The following is a 17789-nucleotide window of genomic DNA, read 5'->3' on the forward strand; positions in this document are numbered from 1 at the left end:
ACTGGCACACATAACCTTTGCCTTGGATGCACTTCTGTAAATTTCCCATCAATGTGTCCATAAACATATTTCCTCAGCGACCTGATTTTTAATTGTAATTGTGCCTCCTTGCTTACTACGGAAAGGCAAGTTTACAAGGCGTTTGCGGATGACGGACAACGAAAACAAGCCAATTAAAATGTAGACTGAATCTCTGGACACACCTCGATAAAGCACTGACCAATGAACGAGCGGATGGGGTTGCCTGGGTGGTGAAAGCTCCGCGCGGCACAGATCTCAGAGCAGCTCTGTGTTGTTGCACGCCCTCCCGCTAACGCTGTGTCTAAATATACAAACCGCTTCCAAGTCAGCCCCTTGACAGAGCACTTTACGATTCTTGGAGAGTGGCACCGTCTGCCGAGGCGTAACGTTTTGAAAGCTCAGCACACACCGCAGAGAGCGGGGATGAGTTAAGGGTCTACAAAGGAAAGAACAGACGGTTTTAAAAGTGGGAAACAAAACCAGTGAAAAGTTTTGCCCTCGAAAGAACCAGTGGAGTAGCTACACCGTGGCCATTCAACTCCGAACTCCGAGTGAGTAGAACCATCACGTTATTTATCCTCACAGCTGTCAGAACAATGAAAACAAACGAATATATTTGTATTTAAAATAAAAGCTGCCGTGAATATTGCAGTGGTTCCATGGGGGAAAAGCGTAAGGCTATAGGTAGCGAGACTAGCCGTGTAACAGTGTAATAGAGTTGCTTTGTATGCGCTAACCTAACAGCGAACTTCAGTTGTTACCAACCTACAAAATATAAAAGTAACCATCTGGGACTTGTGCCAAATTTTACACGGTAAAATTGATTAATTCGAAGGAAATGTTAACCTCGTCCCCTTCTGTCGATATCATATGCGCAGTGAAATGTGAAATTCATTCCTAATATCGCCTTTTTAGTAAATAAAATTTCACCTGACGGCTTTTCTTGGGTTTCCGCGGGGAAGTGAACGCAGCTGCGTTGCAGGGCCCACAACAATGTTTCGAAATGACAGTGATAAGTTGTTATTAGTGATAGCAACATGCACGGCTACACGTACAACCTAATGACACGACACAGGTAGTCCAGCCTGGTAAAATACACACAAACCAAGCATAAAGACAACCTTTCCACAAGCACACACACCTACAACGTAAAGCTCCTTCTCCCTCTATCCACGCCTTGTAGTGTGGACAGAGGGAATACAGAGCCCTTGTGCCCTGCGAAGTCAAGTATGGTGACACGGAGCTTGACACTGGCTGACATCGCCAAGCCTCTGACTGGGCTGCCACACCGGGAGACTCAGCACTTGGCCAGCTGCCACCGCCTCCCAGTTCAGCCACTGGTTTTGCATATTTTGAATGTGCATAATCATGATCGAGCAGGTGTATGTGTGTTTTGTCTCACACAATTCCTTCATAATCCTTATTGCTATGCCTTCATATAATTATAGCTCACACCCTTTGTGCATCTTTACTTAAGAGTGCCTGATAGTCCAGAAGTGAAAGTATCTTCCTATAATGGGATTCTTGAAGTGGCCAAAAGTCAAAGGGACCCAAGACACCAGTATAATTTGCCGAATTAAGCTGTTGTTTTCAATTCCTCTTATTCCTCTGAGTCCCTTGAAAGTTAAATTCTGCATAACCACTGACTCCAAATGTGGCTCTCATGTAAAAGAGGAAGTGCAGTGATGTTTGGAGGAAACAGTTCATTAAAAACAAAGCTGGACTTCACTGGCAAAAATCCCATTGAATTCAAGGGTTTTCCAAATTTAAATCAATGTCTAGGTGACTTAATTTCAAATAAACCTCTCACTGCTTGCTGGCAGGTAAAGTGCCTGAACTGTGTCCCATCACTCAGTAGTGATTTTGTTCGTATCCTTCTACCACATTTGTGGTGCTTTGGCTGAGAGTGAAAAGGAAAAAAAAAGACAGTAAGAGGATGACCTTCTTTTCCTCATGGTTCACTGCCACTGAGGGGACGTTCTGAAGAGCTGACATTCCTCTGTGTGGTTTATTCTACAGTTTTTTGGCCACCTATTGTGCGCTCACTAGGAATAACCCAACTTTTTTTTTTTCTTCAAATCTTGTCTAGAAAAGGGTAAGAGGCCTTTAGTCTGCATTCCAAATGGGCAGGAAAAGTCTCTCAGGAGACTTTGTAAGTATTTTAGTCAAGTTCATTACTCAAGCTTGTTTGTGAGGTCAGCAGTCGGGCATCATGACAGAGGGTTTCATTAAATCAGGTTTGTCATGGTTAGTGGGTGGGACTCTTAGTGATGATTGAAGGGGTCAAGGTACAAATGTTTGCATCCTGGAAATTGACTGTGCAAATCCCTGCTGCCAGATGATTTTCTTTTGTTTTTTGTGCACATAGTTCTCTGGAGTGTGTATATGGGAGCAGCGGAGGTTAGGGTGGGGTCAAATGCTGTGACTCAGACGAGGCTCCGTGTAGGAGAGTTTGACCCGTGGTGGTTGCCTGAACAGGTGTCTCCGAGCTGCAGCTCTGCATAGCTCGCATTCTCAGGGTTTTGTTCCTGGCGTGGATGGTCACTGAGCTGGGGGAGGGAGATGTGGGAACTGAGAATGCTATGCATAGAAGGCTTAACTCCCAGAATTCACCCTGGCAACCTGCTGACAGAGACAAACGCTTCCTGTCCCTACACCAGCCTGGTCTATGTTGATGAGAAACCTATCAGCAGCTCAGTGCTGTGCCCACGGCCGGAGACAAAGCTGAGATTTGGTTCGGAACTGCTTGTCAGCAGGGAGGCTATTTTCTTGGGGCTTAAGGGTGGGTGGGATACAGTGGTTTAAGACTCTTAATCCAAGCATTAGTTTGGATTACTATCAGCTCTCAGAGTCATGGGAAATTGCCTTGTGTGAAGACAGTTCATTGGAGTTTGCCTGACCACTCTATGTCTGTCATGTATCTATGACTCTCTTGGGTGTCCTGTGGGAGATGCTTCAGGAGAATGGGGTACTGGGCCTGTTGTTAATGCTGCAGGTTTTTAAGTATCCCGGAATCTTGTTCACAAGTGGGGGAAAGAGTGGACAGATGGATTGGTGAAGCATCTGCATCATCTATTCAGATTTTATGAGGAGAGAGCTGAGCCTAGAGGCAAAACTGTCAATTTGATTGGTCTGTTTAATTTCTGAGCTTTATCTTTGCCCATGAGCTAATGGTAGCAACTGAAAGACACTTATGCCTGCCTGGACACACACTTATAGACCTGTTATACCTGTTGTTAGGCTGTGTTGTTAGGCGCGTGTCGCCACATTTCTATAGCAGTTCTACCAGCACTGAGGGCGTGGTTACTTTCTGCAGTATTTTCATGAACACTAGGTGTCACTACTCAGACAAAACCTTCACATCAGCGCTGCTGTACAATGAGAATAAGTTAAAACTGGAAGCAGAAGTCTCATTTTTTTCAAACTATTGCAATATCGTCCTCTGTATAATCTGTGAATCCACAAGCTTCTGTACTCGTGGAGCAATAAAATGTTGGTAAAAGCAGCCGCAGAACCTACATCTGCTTACAAAAACTGAGAGGTGCACGACAGGCTAAAATGACACCAAAATCTAGCTCGCACCAGTGGATGCTGCATCACCCTTGTCGTACGGCGCCATTTGCGAAGGCAAGGCTGACAAGCTTCCCATCTGAGATAGAATCACAAGGTCAGCGTGTGAGGTGTTTCAGACATGGCCAAAGAGGAAAAAGACCCTTGGGCAGAGTCGGGATATACTTTGTCTCTCAGCTGGCTTGGAAACATCTCAGCATCCCCCGAGCAGAAGCCTGGTGTCACGGGAGAAGGAAGTCTGAGCAGCTGTGCTCATACACCAGTCTAAGCACAGCTGTAAGCATTTGACTTGGAAGAGAAACGCTGGGAAAATAAGTTTATTAAATAAGTGTTTCACAAATGTTTTCTTCTTAAACACCTCCAAGAATTGCTTATATTTAATATGAAAGGTAATAAATTAAGTCTAATTCAAGCAGTAGGCAGGTGTCTGCTAATTGTGAATGTTTGGAGTACAGTGTGCAGCTCCTCTGGCACTGAAGTGAAGCACAAGACTAAAAAATCCACAGAATCATGAGAAAGACATGGTGTTATTGTGGACTCTTTTAAAAGTCATTGTGTTTCAGCAGTACTTCCTCTTCATCAAGCGCTGTGTTCTCTTCGCTCAGGTCTTCGAGCACTGCCTTGTGGCAAACCTACTTTACAGCTGGCCATTTGCTAAACTTGGCATCATATGAAATATGAATACAAGTATGCTGTTTCACTAGCTTAATCCATTTATACAGTCTGAAGCCAGATTGATCAAAATATTTTTACACCTCGCATGTAGATTTGTCAAGGGTCTTATATAGCACATTGTCCATGATCGCACATGTTGCAACCCATGTTGTGAAATTGACAGCTGAGAAGTGATGAGATTGTTAAAGCTAGTTTCCCAGAACTAGATCAACAATTCTGACATCAGTGGAAGTGATCCTCTCTGACTCAGTCTGTTCTTACTTCATCACTGCTGTTGTTGTAATGATCCAAGCAGCATGCATACTGAGAACAGGCTATCCAATGACACATCAGTCTCTCCGTTCATTCATTCATTCATTCATTCATTCATTCATTCATTCATTCATTCATTCATTCATTCATTCATCTACCCACCCCAGCCATTCTTTCATTACACCATTCATCCATCCATCTATTTATCCATCAGTCCTACTGTCTGTCTATAGTGACCATCTTTCTGTAATCTCTGAGTTTGCAGTGGACTTGTGAGCCTTCTGCCGCTCTGCCAATCCCAGATGGATACATTAAACTGATGTGCTCGTCAGGGTCCCTGGCAGGGGTCATGGTTGATGAGCATTAGTGATGCTGTGTTCTCATGCCCCTGCCTGCCTTGCAGAGGTGTAGAGTTTCTCTCAGTACCACCTAAGCCTCTGCTGTGCTGCGGTGGAATGAGCCCACCTAGCAGATGCCAGCTATCAGACACCGACGGTCAACTGCATCACATTCCAGCCTGTGTACATGAAACGCTGCGCTCACTGTGCAGGCATGCAGCCCTCCTTACTCACTGCGGCCCATTTTTTGATGGAGAAAACAGAGAGACTGAATGAATGACAGCACTTAGTGAAAATAAGTTAGACCCTAAACCCTAAGGGAGAATGTCAAGCCATGTGCTACTGTGTAAAGGTCTAAACATGATTAGTAGGAAAGTGATATCTTGTTGTGGGATGCTGTTTTCTTCTCATTTAGGTCATAGGCAATTAAGACATGCACGTGTTCAGCTACATCTCTAACCTAATTTGATTTACATTTAAAGCCTTTGCGCTAACAGGAATATGTACAGTAAACTCTATATGCATGGTTTTCTTTTATAATTAGTTCAAAGACAATGTTGCACAGTCATGTAAAGACATGATGCATGTCTGTAAGAACTTGTGTGCAGTCAGTGAGGGCTAGAGGCAGAAGAGGGTACCCTTAACTGATGTCAGGCTTATTTGTCAAACAGTGTTTTATTGATGAGAGTTTTCCATGCGTGGCCCCTGCTTAGTGTTACTATGCCTGTTCCGCTTATGGCAGCGCCATGAATTATTCAGTGCGCTCGGGGCAAATAGAACTAAAACAGCCTAAACTGTGCGCTTGTTGGTGGTTTAGTTAAATAATGCAGTTTATGTAACTCTCTTTAAATGTGAACTTAATGACTTTTGTGGATCTGAATAGGAAGACTTTTGTTTTTGCTATTTGACCTGAAGGCTTCAAGTTTACTCCATCAGCATGACAAGATCTTCGTCAACTGTCAGTGACGTTCATCACTGCTGTATTAATGGCCATGATATTTAGAGTGTTTGGAGCCCTTAGTTACCAAACATTTGTCCTGTGACCCATGATTTCCTTGCTCGCCTTTACCTCTAACAGCAACTTGACAGTAACTTGAGCATTTGATTTAATTAATGTAAGGGTAATGTAACACCATTTATGATGCAACACGCACATAACACACTGATGTCAGCACAGTCTTCCTTGCTTGCTGCTGTGAGAGCATCAGATAAAACAGATAACACAAGCGAACATGACTTCTTTTCCTAAAACATTGCCTTCTTTTTTTTACATGGTGAAGGGTCCTGTAGAGCAAGGACACAAAATAAAGAGATTAAGTGAACTTAATGTTAATGTATTTCCTTTTTTCTGCTACCTTGGGCTTTCTGGCAAGGAATCTGAGTTCCACTACAACTGCTCTTGTTTTCTTAGCCGCTGATCATTTATATTAAACAGCACGAGGTGAGATGGGTTGCAAAGAAGTTTGCAGACTTGCAGCCGTTGTGGAAAGGCTAAAATAACAGTTTCAATTGCATGACCTGTATGTGCTTCACCAATTGACTTGAAGAAGGGAATGAGTTAGGGTATCCATTGATGTGGGCTGCTATTGGCCTGCTAGATCTAAAGCTATTCATTCTGTAGTGGATCGGTGCATTTAAGTAAAGCATGTTTCATTTACTGATGTCACTCAAGATGTCTTCACCTTCTTGACCTTGCTGCATTGTTATCATTGATGTGATGAGTGGCAGGGGACTTAGTACTTGGGTATGCTCTCTGTGACTGTGGGTGGCATCTTGCACAGACCTCCAGAATGGTGCTGATTAGGCTAAGAGGTTTTTTCTCTTCTTTTTCTCCTGTTGCCTGTTTTCTGTCAGTTGGCAGGGACCCTTTCCAGAAAGCAATGCTGTTTTTCACGGGTACATCCCCCCTCTTTTGTGTGTGGGGTGTCTCAAGTAGTGGGAGCTGTAGTTCTCCACACTTGTTGCTGTTGTCTCCTGCCACCTACTTCTGGCTGCAGGGGTAGCAATCTCAACTACACGCCACTACATGTAAATCTTTGGAGGTGTGTGTGTGTGTGTGTGTGTGTGTGTGTGTGTGTGTGTGTGTGTGTGTGTGTGTGTGAATGCATGTTTTTGTCTCTGAGCTGGAAAGCATGTTCTCAGGCTTCTGTGTGTGTTTGTGTGTGCCTGTATCGGACAGGCATTCATTCATTCATTCATTTTTAGCCCACGAGCCCCACTCTGTGTGTGTCTACTCCCTTGTTGCTCATTGAACACAATTAGGGCAATTCGACTGTGAATAAACCCTTCACAAGAGTCTAATAGGACTATTAACTATGCAATCTTCACTCTTTGATGACCCACATGATAAAGGCTATTCAGTCTAAATGATGGCAGACAAAGGGACAAAGGGATTATAAACTATTTAAACCAGCAGGGCAGTGTGCTACGCTCTGAGCTCTGTTGGTCTTTTTTGTGAGAGAAGGTTTGGTGAGACCTGGAGAGAAAATAACCCTAATTCTTTCTCAATATAAGGATTACACAAGTGAATAGTCAATAGGAAAACCTACATGTTATACGCACCACAGTAGGACTTGGAAAAACTAAATTATTTCGCACTGAGCTTATGTGACTACAGCTGTGACTGCTACAGTGTTTTAATGACTGTTCTGGGCTGTTATGAACTGTAGCTTCCTGCATGTACAGCATGTTTCTTGTGACATTGTATGCTTCTGTTGTTTTCTGCAGTGTTGTTTGGTAAATTTGACCCATGTCCCTTTGTCAAATGTCCCTTTGTTTTCTAATACTAATACATTGTTGTTTCATGCTGCTGTTATCTAAACAGGTTTTGCCACATTGAACCTAAACTGCCTTCACATTGCATACATGATTCAAACCAGCAGGAATGACTGCCTCAGCCTAACATTTCCACCAGCTGAAATGAGGTTGGTTTTTTGGGGGTTTTTTGGGAACCATCCTAAAATGTAAACAGCTGTAAGCACTCCCTGCCGCCTGTGACACAGAACCCTCATATCAAAGCACCGCTAACTTAGCTCACCACTAATAGCTGAGTAACCTTCGACTGTATTTTCTTTTTTTTTTTGCTATGGTGAAATCAAAGTATGATATTTATAGTTTGCTTTGGATTGTCAGTTGATAACAGCAGGCGTATGGTGTTCATGGAGCACCGTGTGTTGGTGCAGTTGACTCTCTCTGGCGGCACCATAATGCAGCTGTTAGTCTATTTAGATTTGAATAGAGTTTGAATAGATGTGCAGTGTGGGGATAGGGTTTGGGTCACATGCTTGCTTTATGATAATGAAACTTGTTCAGAGAGTTTTGATTGATATTATACTACATCACTTGAGATCTCCTTAACTTGTTTCTGTATTTCAGCTTTCTATTCAGAAGTGCTTGTATAGCAGCACAGTGGTATTAAGGTAGTGAGTAGATTTGTGACCTCCCAATCAGATTGCATGCTCTTTTGAAGTAGGCTAGGTTTCTTTAAGGAGGGATGCTTGGCATTGTTAGTATTAGTTTTCTATCTGAATGCATACAGAAAAGTTTGCCTCCATTTTGAAGGGTTTTTTTTTTTCATGCTAGCAGTCAGCTAAAATTCCCCCCTCACATATTTTCTTATTAATTACAGTCTTTAATAATTCCCACCACCCAGTGACTGCCTAATGGAGTTTAGTGTCCTTTGTCAGAGGCAAGTGAAAAAATCTGCCAGTGGAACAAGTGAAAAATCTCTAGTTTTTCTATAGTTTCAAGATTTACTGTGCTTGATCCATTATTTGAGAACCTCTGCGACAACATGAAATACACATTAAAATAAAAGCATATAATTGGACATCGTACTGACCCAGGTACTGCTGGTTTTCCCTGCAAACCCAACCTTTAACAGTTGGTCATTATAATGGCTCTTTCTCTGTCCACTCAGTTTCCTCTCTTATTTCCGGGGTCGTTGGCACCAGACGGACACAAAGCAGCTCTTTATTTGTCTGTTTTCGAGTTGACTCTTCAGCTAATCTGACTGACCATCAGCAGCAGCTTCTGTCACAGGGAAAGACAGAGAAAAATCCTGAGAGACAGTGAAAGAGGGGTTGGGGTGGCATGAGGGGTGATGACTGGACCATTTGGCATCCAGTGAACAGAGGAGTATTGTGTGCCAGTGAGCCACTGTAGAACAGCTTGCTTCTTTCTTTCTTTCTTTCTTTCTTTTTTAATACAGGAGGACAGCGGTGTTAAATCTCCAAAACATCATAAGGGAATCTGCCAGGGATACATTTACCAACAATACACCTCAACCCAAGATTCTCAGAAGCAGTTGACAAGACAAGACTATGATATGCATATAAGAAAAGCTGCTTTAGTTCTCAGTTAGGTTTATGTGAAGTAGCTGTTAAAGGAGAACAAAAGAATTTACTGGAGATGTTTTGGTCACTTATTAATCTGTCGTCCCAAAGGTCAAGGCCAGTGTGGAGGAAAAGATTTTCCCTTAAACTTCATTTAGTAATGCAATTTTTTGGTGTTGACAAATAAATATGAAGCTGTAACTTGATCTCTATGAATAGACTGGACTATAGAGTTGGTATTTGATCAAGAATGAAAAAAATCGTCCTTCCTTTCTCTTGATGACCTCCAGATGCTGGCAGAGAAGGGAACTTTGTAAGTTAAGCTTCCAAAATGTTTAAACAGATGAAAGTTCGCGTTTTTAAACTGAGATACAAATCACCTAAAACTTTGTCTCTAAAATTGTTAAAAAGTGACAAAAATTGTCTTTATCTGATTAGTTAAACAGATGAACTGTTCATTTTAAGCGTATTTTGTTTAATCCAATTGACGTCCCTTTCTCTGACCTATAGGCAAAATCAGTAATGGCACTGCTATCAGTTAAAATCTTATTGATATCCATCTTAAGTATTAAAGAAATCTTTTCACAACAACCTAGACATGTGTCCTCCTTCATTAGTACCTTTAATGTATTTCAGTAGACACCCCATCACATGAGAAACCTGTGAGACAGATGCTGGAAAGGATTGTTTTAGTTTTACTGGTTTTGACTACACTTTCAGTGGTTTCAGCGAGGGCTAGGTTCTGACGCTAACAGCACTCGAATGTGTGAACGTTGTAACCACATCCAGCTGACTATGCTTCGACTTCAAAAGACCAAACTGCAGTGTGAAAAAATGCTATGACCTGTGATATTTCAGTATGTTGTTACTTACACCACTTTTGTTTATTTCCTTTCTTTATGTCCTTAACTGGAGAAGTTCATACAAGTTCCTAATGGTGCTGAAAACTGTATTAAGGGAACAGAAAGCAGTAGCTACTGATAGAGGAGAGGTGTGTAGACCATAGAGTCGATATAAAAAATGACAGGAACTACTATGACATCACCTCCTGGTTAAGAGACTCACAGCAGCTTAGTATTATCGCTGCTGGTTTTTTGGAACCAGATCTAGGGCTGGGCTATATCATACCGGTGTAATGTTTGGCAATGATAGGAAAATGAAATATTGCGATAGAACATGGGTAAAACGCACACGCACAGTGCCTTTGTTTACATACGCACATGGCGGCGACGCAGAATGAGGAGAGCGAAAGCGGATCGTTAAATGAAACGGATGAACCAGAATTGGTTTGTAAAAATGCTGCAACTTCAGTGGTGTGGAACTGGTTTAGCTTTCGTCCATCAGATACACAACAAAGCACTATTTTTGGTAGTGCATGCTAGCAGGGCGTCGTTATTACAGTGTTTTTTTGGAAAATACGGCGCACTTAAAATCAATCCTTTGATATTTCTGAAAATCGACAGTGCCCCTTATAATCCCGTGTGCCTTATGTATGAATTCTGATCGTGTTTACTGACCTCGAAACGATTTTATGTGGTACACGGCGCTGGAAAATCTGTCACATGTTTTAGTACAACTTTGCTAAGCTACGAACCCGCACAGCTTGATGGATTGTCAGAGCATTACGGCTATTGTAGGCAGGCGGCTCACGGAGTGATACATACTGTGCTTCAACATAATATTACTGTATTGTGTGTGTATAACTGCTTTTTAAGTTTTGTGGATATATACATGGTTATGCTGAGGATATGTCAGCCAATTTCCACAGGAAATGCCTTTTGGTTAAACTGTCAGCAAGGAATTTGCATTTGCACTGCAAATTTTTTATATAACTTTAATGCACATAAAAAAGATGCTTGTTTAAGTGAAAATACATTGATGGTTTTTTTTTTTTGCACCAATAAAGTTGAGGAGTTATGAAGTATTTTGTCTAGTGTCAATTATATCGTCAGTTATATCGTTATTGCAAATTTTCAAATGTATATCGTGATAAATATTTTTGGTCATATCGCCCTGCTCTAACCTGATCTTACCTTATTTGGACCAGATGGTAGAAGTTAGAGGTGGGAATCACCATACATCCCACAATACGATATTATCACAATACTTAACGCACGATACGATATTATTGCAATTTTTTAAAATATTTTGTGAAATTCAGATTCTGTACATAAAGGTAAACTTTATCAATATTCATTTTATCTAATATCAAAGTCTCACACTCAGTCTCTCATTTCAGTCAGTTTTATTGTTGACAAACTGAACGGTTTGTATTACAGTCTAGTCCAACTTAACTGAATGCAACCATCTGGTACAATTATAGCTATTCTGAACTATGCAATTTATGAAAACTATGCAGCCCATTCAGAAACTGAAGAATTTGAAAGTAAATTAAAACAAAATATAATTTTACATTAAATAAAAAAGTTTTAAACTTAATTAAAATAAAACATGTCTTAAATTAAAATAAGTAAACTGTCATGTTTATTGCTGCCAAAAAAAAAGTTAAACACATTTGGACAGTGAAGGAATGTCAGGATTCTTGCTCAGAAAAAGGATCAACATGCTCTGAAGTCAGAGCATGTTCCAGTCCATAAAAACTTTTTTTGTAACAAAATATCGATTTCTGCTGTCCCTGTATCGATACATTATTAGCAAACAAAATATCACGATACTACACAGTATCGATTTTTTCTCCCACCCCTAGTAGAAGTTATTATCAGTAAAGTGTACTAAAACAAACATTAGGACATCTATTGGTGCCAATTAGGACTAAGTAACATTCATCAGTAATAACATCACTACAAGTCATAATATTTATCAAATTATTACACTAATAAAGAGTCATTAGGCACTAACATCAAACACAGTTTTGAAAAGCAGTTCAGTGACTCCATTTAGTGTAGTTGAGGCCTAGTACACAGCGATTGGCTACAGCTGCCTGTAACCCATTATTGCATGTATCTTCGCTTGATACATGACACTCCAAAGTTTTACATCTAATCAGAATCTTAGTTAGAAAACTGCACGTTTTTCATTTTCCCAGACCTTAGATAGGGCTGAGTTTTCAAAGCTTCAACAGAGCTGCTGGCATTTAGACTGCAGAGCAACATCAGTAAACACTAAGCAGTGTCTAAGCAACTGTGAAAGTGCTTTTGAGTAACTGTGTGTATGCATCACCAAGTGTATTGTGCACACTTTGGTAAATTTGCTTGCATGTTAAAGGTCACTCATCAGTTTGCTCTTTTCTTGTCAATAACATCTGTGACAGCAGTGTGTACTCTGTGTAATGCACTCTTGTTCTGCACAATAAAACGTGGGAAATTCCGGGTGCAGACACCAAGCAGGCCCTTTGCCACATCATTAAGCTTTTGACTTTCACCATTGATTCACACACATCCTCTTTCATCCCTAACAGTTCTTTTAAAGCTGGGGAAGCCTAATAACGCTTAGAAAATGCTTTAGTTCATCTATGTGATTTGAACAGACGGGAGTGTGAATGGGTGAAGTGAATGGCTCGTTGCGTAACGAGGTATTAGAACATCTAGCCTGGCCATCATCCACAGAACTAGGGATCATCACTGGTGGCACTCAGCAGTCCACCGCCTCTCTGAGGCTGTCAATGGTTTTTTAGGTTTTCATTTTTAAAACAAAAGTTACAGCTCGATACAGTGAGGTTCTGCTATGTTCACCACCCAGGCAACTTCTTTCAGCTTTGCATTTATAGTAAAGATAACGGCCAGGTACTCCTCCACTATTCCATTATCTGGACTTTTTCAGCCAAAGGAGGTTATTTCCAAGAAAAAACTTTATCTAGAAACATTCAACATGTGTCAGAGGTTTGCAGTGATAGCAAATCCCATTTGCACTTGGAGAAATATGTGGTTAGATGGTTTGAATATGTTGGATCCAAAGTAAAGTTTTAAGGTTGTTTTTTCTCTTTGGTGTGTGCCAGCTGATACCAGCTTTAGTTGGAAACTGATTTTATTTGTTTATTTAGCATTCTCAGGGGTCTTGAACTGGGTAGTTTTCCTTCTTACTTGTGCATGACTTCCCAGTAAAGCCCAAAATGTGGTTTCACTAATACAAGGTTTGTGTGTCGAATGAGGAAAAGCAGAAAAGCAGCATACACCAGCACAGCTCAACACAATTTTAGTTGCATTTTTGAACAGAATAACCGCTGGTACCTATCAGACATCTCTGAGGAAGTTCATAGAAAGAACTAATATGCAGGTACAAAATAAACTGGCAGTTGGGTGGTCAACAGGAAATGTTATACTTTGACCAAGCAATCAGAGGCCTAAAACTATAAACATCAGACATTAGGAATCTAATTAGGAAGCAACAGCAGGAATTATACAAAGCACAGTGGGTCTCATTCAGTCGATATACACAAATCTGAGTTTAATCTGCAGTTCATTGTTATTTTCACACCTTAATTTGTTCATATTCAACAAACTGATTTAAAACTGCCTCAGACCATGTGCAACAAGAATCTTATCTTTCATTAAAACTGACTTTCAACCTTGTTTAATGTCCTCACGTACTATCACAGATGTCCAGAATATCCCAGAATATGGATGTTTTTTAGTAACTTTCTCTTATTTGGTTGACAGATCAGGTGTCCCTTGTAGGGCTGGGTATCGTCACTGATTTCTAGAATCGATTTGATTCTGATTCACAAGGTCCCGAATCAATTCGATCCACAATTCGATTCAATTCGATTTGTATCTGGGAAATTTTGCCTCAGACAGTCAGAAATGTTATAATTAAGATCAGTACATTTACACATTTTTGTATCTATAAAAAGGAAGCTGACACTTGCAAGACTTTATCAAAGGTGTGAGCATCACAGCAGAGGCCTTTGTGTCAAAGTAGCTGAAGATAAAACACAGAAAAAGATGATGGTGGGATCTTATAAAAATATTCTGCAGTAGATCAAAAACGAAAGAAAACCATTAATCAACATATGAACATTACCGTTTCAATTTGTTCAGTAGCCCATTGAACAGCAGAAATTAGGTTTTCTTTTCGGAAGTAAGTAAAAGGAAAAAACAGCGGCCGACAGCGCTGTAAACAACAGCAGTCTTGTGCGTTGAAGTATTGTGTTCCTGCTCTCATTCACTGTTTTAGCTGTTTGGTGGTTGTTGACATTTTGTGAGGTTTCACCTGAGATTCTGGCATTTCGGGCAAAATAAATTTATATTAAAAAATCGATTCAGGATTTTAATGAATCGATATCACGTTATCCGAGCTAGAAACGATTTTAATCGATAAATCGATTATCAAAACCCACCCCTACTCCCTTGTCCACCTTGGACCTTCTTGTCCTCCTCAGACTCTGAGCCCGAGCTTTGCTTTTTATTTGGAAGCTTTGGAAAGCTGTTCCTTTTGTGGCTTCCTCCTAGGACACTATTGTCTAAATTTCTTCAGTTGGTCTTTCTCCTGCTGTCTTGCCTTAACAGGCTTCTCTCTTACAACATCACTGCCACTTTCTTTCCTTCACCTTGAGGTAAATCTGTTTGCTCATACAGTTAATTGGAGACATGAAAATGCTGATTGCACTATCCTGTTGGTTTAGAATTATGCTGATTCACTAATGCATTTGCATTTCATGAATCTGACAGTAAATTCGCATACGCACTTATTTTTTTTATGCAAAATAACATCATTTCTATGCACATATTAGTGAATGAGGTCTATTGCACTGACAAAGACTGAGGAAAAACACACTTATTACACATAACAGTTAAAGGGCCAATCAGACACAAGTGAACTCAATCAAGACAGTATCAAGGACAGAAAAGGAATAAAGAAGGGAACTAAAAACACAAACGGGAAAACAAACCTTGAAAATAAAACAAGGATTAGCTAAAAGAGGGACCAATGATGTAACCAAATTACAGTTTTCCTTCTCATTGAGAAAACACTCATAAAACTAAGCAGGACAAGAACTAAGAATTAACACAAAGGAAGAAAAACTATGGATTAGAACAGAGACCATGTTTAATTACTAAGGCCAAGACGGGTTGAATTCCCTTCAGCAGGCAGGAGAAGTGTTTACATGTTCAGTTCTATTTAACCCTCTAACCTTGTAACTGAATCTGAAAGGTAGAAAGGACCTACACCTAATTACACAATCCTCTCTGAGTTCACAGTAAAACATGCTTACAGCATGTAGAAACCTTTTGTAAAGCTTTTTTTGAAGCTTGAGAACTTTTTTCTTTTATAATTGTAGACTAAGTAACCTGTATCCACACAGCTCCGATTTCACTAACAAAGCAACAGGACGATGGGAGCCAGGCTGCGATGGAAACTGATCCCATTTTGCTAGAGTGGAGGAGGAAGTGCTGGCTGTACGTCATTGTGTGTGTGGAATGTGGAGGAGTGTGGGGATGAGAGCACTTCAGAGAGTGGGATGAAAAGGGTTGGGAGACGGGAGAAATTAATGGAGATATGTGTGTTGGATTCTCTGTGTACCTGATTAGCTGCTGACAGGTGCTGCTTAGACACTTAGAATGGCTGTCGTAGACAAAAGGGATCATTATTGTCTCTCAGCTCAGACGGCTCAGCACCGTCTGATAGATGTGACAGGACACTGAAGGAAGCTGCAGCTGATTATTTCTGATTAATTCTCACAGGAACACTGAATATATGGTCTGAATATTTAGTTCAAGCACATCAGTGAGAGAGTCAAAGTCCCCCGAACATGATGTTAGAGTTTGGTCTCTGAAAGACTTGTGGTTTTAAATGAGGTGAGTCATGTTTAGAGTTGGGGCACCACTCTGATAATCAATTGAGGCATTGTTCTCCCTGCTTATACCTCCTCTTTCATTTGCAGTAACCAAAGCCAAAATCTGTTGCGTTGCCAGGAAAAATAGAGGTCATAAACACTGCTGTTTTTCATTTATCAGTCCAATATTTTCCCGTACTGCATAACATGAATGTCGAGGAATGTGCTAGCAGGCCTTCTGATCTACCACCCTGACTTCAGCTGATGCACTGCTGCACCGATCTGTTTCCCCTGTTCACTGCCTCAGGTGAATTCTCTCACTTTCCCAGCACTAGAAGCTAAATTCTATGTGAATACCCTGTTTGTCTATCTCCTTAATCCCAACAATGTCTTTGAGTCTAGCCCATAATTGCATGTAAGAACTCGCCCGGTTTTGGTTTTGTTCTCATTCAGTTCTGAAGTACCAGCAGCAAGACAGTCATTGCAAACAGAGGCTTATGTTGAAATACATGGCGGTCTGGGGTTTCCGTTCCGCAGATTAAAAGCTCTCGACAATATGAGGTGATACAAAAATTAGAGGTCATGGTTTCTAGAAATATATTTAATTTGGCATTGTTCGGCCATTGCCTAAAGCATGTTACTATTTCCCCCCTCCAAAAAAACGTTTCTGCTAAACCTGCACAGGCACATGTGTGAATTGATTCAACATCAACAGATACATCATGTCTGATCTTGAGTCTAATGAATCAAATGTTTTGTAGAGCCAAATAGTTATTGAGATTTTTTTCTCTCGTCCTAACTAACTGAAGCCTTTCGTTGAATTACTAAATAAATAAATTGGTACTCTCTTTCTGGCCAGACACGTGGCAGCAGTTCTGCTATCATTTTGTTTGTATTTGACAACATAAAAATGCAGAAAATGTACACTTTAGTTTTATGACTGCTAGTGAAAGTTGTTTTCTTTATAAATAACTCTCTCACTGAACTAACACAGCCAATCTCAACATGTGTGTGCTTCCTGCTCATATTGCCCTCATATTAAATCATTTTTTGCTTTTTAAAGAACTTATTTTAGCATTGTACTCAACAACAAACAAATCCTCCTAACAAAAAAAGTAACTTCAAGGGCCAAACTGCATTCACGCCAACATGCAGGCCACAAGCAGGGATGACGTGGGCTGCAAGTGACCCCTGGGTTGCGAGTTTGAGACCCCTGATCTACATTGTTGTGCCTACTACATTTATATCTCACATCACCTTATACATGAAATCTAAATTAATTTACAAAACCAGTGTTTTCCCACACATTGACTTAACTTTGATGGGCCTGCCCAAGTAAAGTGGCAAATCATGTTACTACGTGTTTTTTTTGTTTTGTTTTGTTTTTTTTTTAATCCATCTGGAGGACCATTGCCATATGCGATGATATATTCTTGGATACTTTTATTTTTGCAGTTAGTCTCGTTTTATGACTAGAAACCGGCTTTCAGGCTATTTCAGGTCATTATTCTGTCTGCACTTAGTATCATTCATCTGCAAAAAACATCTTGTTCCATTGTAAGAAGTACCTGAACTCCACCTTCATGGACCAAAGCTGGTCGCCCCAGGATGGTAGTGCTTCATCTGCTCTAAAGTAATGCCGTCGCCAGCTAAGCAAAAATGTAAATCTGTAGGAAACTCCCAACTATCACAGCCAAAATCTGTGATGGTCTCTATCAGCCTGAGACATCAGAGCAAAGATTTAGTGAGACAGTAAGCCTTGGCGCCCCCATGCACTCACCCCCCATGCACACATGCTGTATTAAACCGCAGGTTGACCTGTGTGTGTTGGTAATTTGGAAGGTGCTGATTGCTGACACTCCATTA

At 40.7% G+C, this 17789-nt stretch overlaps 1 protein-coding gene across 8 annotated transcripts in view; it reads left to right on the plus strand.

Annotated features, from left to right (window-relative positions):
• The first annotated feature begins 330 nt into the window (after positions 1-330).
• The window catches only part of mpp7a (MAGUK p55 scaffold protein 7a), a 63627-nt gene continuing 46168 nt past the window's right edge, over positions 331-17789 (plus strand). For 4 of the 8 annotated variants that reach the window (XM_026179134.1, XM_026179135.1, XM_026179137.1 and 1 more), the window contains exon 1: positions 332-572. The gene's annotated coding sequence lies outside the window, so the exon portion shown is untranslated. Of the gene's footprint in view, positions 573-17789 lie in introns of all 8 variants that reach the window. The other 4 variants (XM_026179138.1, XM_026179139.1, XM_026179132.1 and 1 more) reach the window with 3 other exon arrangements.

This window comes from Astatotilapia calliptera, chromosome 9 (genome assembly GCF_900246225.1).
Source record: "Astatotilapia calliptera chromosome 9, fAstCal1.2, whole genome shotgun sequence".
In the NCBI taxonomy this organism is placed as follows: Eukaryota; Metazoa; Chordata; class Actinopteri; order Cichliformes; family Cichlidae; genus Astatotilapia; species Astatotilapia calliptera.